Source organism: Mauremys mutica, chromosome 14 (assembly GCF_020497125.1).
Source record: "Mauremys mutica isolate MM-2020 ecotype Southern chromosome 14, ASM2049712v1, whole genome shotgun sequence".
Classification (NCBI taxonomy): Eukaryota; Metazoa; Chordata; order Testudines; family Geoemydidae; genus Mauremys; species Mauremys mutica.
Window position 1 is genome coordinate 200,740 of NC_059085.1, and position 3,731 is coordinate 204,470.

At 53.6% G+C, this 3,731-nt stretch overlaps 1 long non-coding RNA gene across 1 annotated transcript; it reads left to right on the forward strand.

The window, feature by feature from the left end:
- Positions 1–173: 173 nt before the first annotated feature.
- Positions 174–3,516, forward strand: LOC123349017. Its single transcript, XR_006573310.1, has 3 exons — positions 174–357; positions 1,063–1,100; positions 2,705–3,516. It is a non-coding gene; the product is annotated as an uncharacterized LOC123349017 (long non-coding RNA).
- Positions 3,517–3,731: the final 215 nt, after the last annotated feature.

Genomic DNA, 3,731 nt, shown 5'->3' on the forward strand with positions numbered 1-3,731 from the left:
CCCCAGCTGGGTTGGGAGGTAGAACAGCTCTCACGGGAGGACTGAGAGGAGTGGGGGCAGGAGTTCATTCCACATTGGTGGGAGAGGGGTTGGAAGTCACTAGAGAGGAGACAAGATTTCATCTCGGGGGTTGGATGGGGGAATCCGTCCCTCAGAGATGGGGAGGGGTGGGGTGGAAATTTTGCTGGCTCCCGGTGCCGTTAATACCCTTTGGTCTCGTGAGTGTCTTACAGAGAAGGTCATGGCCCATCAGGTGCTTGCGCCAGGTGCCCAAAGCACTGCAGGGGCTCTGCTCCGTGGGACAGCCTTGAAGGGCCCCCTCTTCGCATGACCACAAGCTCCCACACCCTGCCACAGGTACTGCTCTGTCTCACTGTGCCTGCGGCGGGGAGGGCGGGGGAGAGCGGACATAGAGACCACAGCACTAAGAGAAACCAAGGCCGAGCACCTCACTGTCTCAACGCCATGCCCTACCCCAACCCCTGGAGCTGGGGCCAGGCCAGATCCTGCCCCTGCCCCCATGCCCAGAGGCCAGGTTTGGAAAATCAGGCTGTCAGGGCCATGGGGCTGGCCCAGAAATGAGAGCATCCGCAGAACCAGGGGTTATGCTCAATAGCCATTGCAGTCTGGGAGGGGTGGCCTGACATGGAGCCCCTCCCCTGTCATCACTGCTCAGACCTTCCCATGGCCCGTGTCACCCCTGACCATTCCCCACCTGGGGCCCAATCCACTGACCTGGTATCTGAACCCTTCCCAGCCAGGAATGAAACTCCTCCCTAACCCTGGGGCAGGGAAAGAGCCTCCCTCTCTAGCAGATGGGAACTGAGACGCAGAGGAAGGGCTGTGGCCCTGGTCACACAATCCTGGGTGTAGAGCTGGGAAATGGACTGGATCCCAGCCTAGAGCCTTTCCCCCAGGGGCACCTTTGCTTTCTGCCCTTTAGTCTCCCCTCCGGCTAGGGGGGTCTGTGAGTGTGAACTGAACAGGGAGGGTGATGGGACCTCCCCTTGGCTTGGACCCCCCAGGGTCTTTGTCATCCTGCTGTCCTTCTTTTATTCCTAGGAAGGGAGTCCCACGATGAGGGAGTCTCTAGGGATCCAGTAAGTAATCCTCATTGAGTTTTTGGGGTACACCCTCCCCAGAAGGTGCTACGATTGAGCCAAATAAGGGACAAAGTTTGAAGTCCTCAAGAAGTGCAGCAGCTCATCCTGTATTTGAGCTTGGCAGGGCTCAAGAGAAGGGGCAGGACTATTAGAGGGCAATGCGAGGTGCGAGGGGGTGGGGTCGGAGATGGGGGAAAGGCCTGAAAAGTTCAACTACATTAGATCAACTGTGCCAGAGAATCACTGGTTGAAGTGACTGAAATTGAGCCGCTGAGGTGAACGTTGTGGCCGCCCAAACCTCTCTGTGTTCTGTACCTTACAGGATTCCAGCTGGCTGTTCCAATACAGGATGAGAACTATGCCACTGAAGTCTCACAGCACCTGTGCAGTGAAGTGCCGCTTAAACTCGCTGTGCTGCTGTCATGGAGCAGGGAGCGGGGCGGATTTGACCTGGGAATGGGTTTTTTTTTTTTGGGTCTAACAAATATTTATTACAAAAACACTCAGAAAGTTGTGATCAACTATTTACAAGTGGGAAGCTCCTTAGGACAATTGCAGTCACTTCCAGCATCAGACAATACAGCTTCAACCTCCCTTTGTTACACAAACTTACTTATAATTTTTATTCTTTTCTTACATACGGGTATTAGTCTCTCATTTCCATGTTAACTCTCCTCCCCCATTAGTACAAGTTTAATGTTAGTTCAAACCGGTTGCCGGGGAGTTACATTGGGGATGAGAAGGACTGTATCTGAGCTGTAACCTGAGCCGAGGGGGCGGGGGCGGGGGAGAAATCACACCTTCTGCCTGGGAGACTGAACAAACGAGAGGAGGAGCGAGGGGAGGGGGGAGAAAGCTGCTGAAGGGATTTTTAGTTTCAGTTTTTGGCTGGGTGGTGCTCTAAGCTCCCTGAACCCCCCAGAAAGACTTGATTGTTTTGTGCCTACAAACTGTGCTGTAGACTGTGTTCCTATTGTCCAATGAACCTTCTGTTTTACCGGCTGGCTGAAAGTCACAGTGAATCCCAGGAAGAAGCGTGCAGGGCTCTGACTCCCTGACACGCCGGGACAGATGCACAGACTTTGCCCTGGCTCTCTTCACAGGACTGAATTTCACCCCTGTAAGGGGTACAAGGAAATAATTGGCTGAAGGCCTTTTTCTTTTTGGATGTCTGTCTAGTGGGAAAAAACTATGGGGATTTTTAACCTGTTTCTTTCCCATGACTGGTGCTCCAGTGATGCAGAGACGTGCTGCTGCGTTGTTTTAAGCATAAGGCTAATAGGTATTGGGGGTTGCAGAGTGCCCCAGATAAAGGGGCACCGGGTCCTGGGGGGGACATGGGGAGGGGACCAAGCGGTAGTTGGACATCGGCCTGCAGGGGGTGTTCTGGCCTCACATCACAAGGCAAAACCTCCTCCCATTCTGGGCGCTGTAGAAGAGACCATTGGCCAAAAAACCCCAAAACCTTCTTCATTCCCCCGTGAGACACTGCGGCCATGGGTGACATGTGAATGACCCGTGAGCGCCCCTGTGGGAATCCGAGACAGAGTGTTCCTGTGAGGATCTTTTCTGTTTCTAACAAAGGGTTTCTGTTCCCCCAGATCTCAGCCTCTCAGCAGAATGCGGGAGAGCGAGTGCTGATGGGCTAGAGGTGTCCCAGGAGTCGCTGTGCAGCAGGTGCAGTGTCAGCAGTCACCATGGACCAAACCCTGCGCTCCAGACAATCCAGGCTTCTTTCCCTGGATTGCAAAGGGGACTTTAGCTTGGGGAATTGGTTGCTGAGGCCTGTGTCTATAACTTGGCTCTTTTAATGAGGCTACATGATGGTACATGAAGAGCGATTCAAGCAAGGGGGAATGACCATTAGAGAGCAAGGCTGGGCCCTTTGCCGAGCTGCTGCAGTCAAGCATCCACAGCCAGAAGAGAGACGATGGGAAACTCGCTTAGCGTTTCTAAGCGAGCTGTCTCATAAAGCTCTGCTCATGCGCTAGACAACAGAGACAGGACAAAGAGCCACACAGTGAGAGCCTGGGTTGCAATTAGCAATATGAATTTTTTTCAGTGGCTTATGCTGTCCGCACAGTCTATTTCCTGTAATGTGCACATCCAGCCTCCCTGGCTGACATAAATGGAAGTTAGGTTCTCCGTGCCCACAGGACAGGGCTGGCCTTAGCATGAGGCAAACTGAGGCACCTGGCTCAGGTGCCAGACTCTCTGTGTGTGCGAGCATGCGTGCGCTGGGGTTGGGGGGGGGGCGCCACTAGGATTCAGAGTGTAGAAAATTGTTTGCTGCTGGAGCTGTATTCTCTCTGCTCGAGATGAACAGAGCTGATGGAGTGCTGTGCTGGAGGAAGGAGAGCACAAAAGACATACTAGGCAGGCAGGAGACAAGGTGAGAGGGACTAAAAAAAGCAACAGGAGTTGCAGGGAGAGGGAGAGGAGCATCCCCAGAAGCCTGGACTGATTAACACCAGCTTGTCAGGGAGCTTCCTATTTCCTACTGCTTCCCTGAACCGATTAGAGGCGAACAGGCAGTCAGCTGAAGTAGTAGGAGCCAGTTAGGCCCTTAAGCTGCTGCTATCTTCCCTCACTCAGCCCCTCCTACCAGCCTGCTTATTTGCCCCCTTC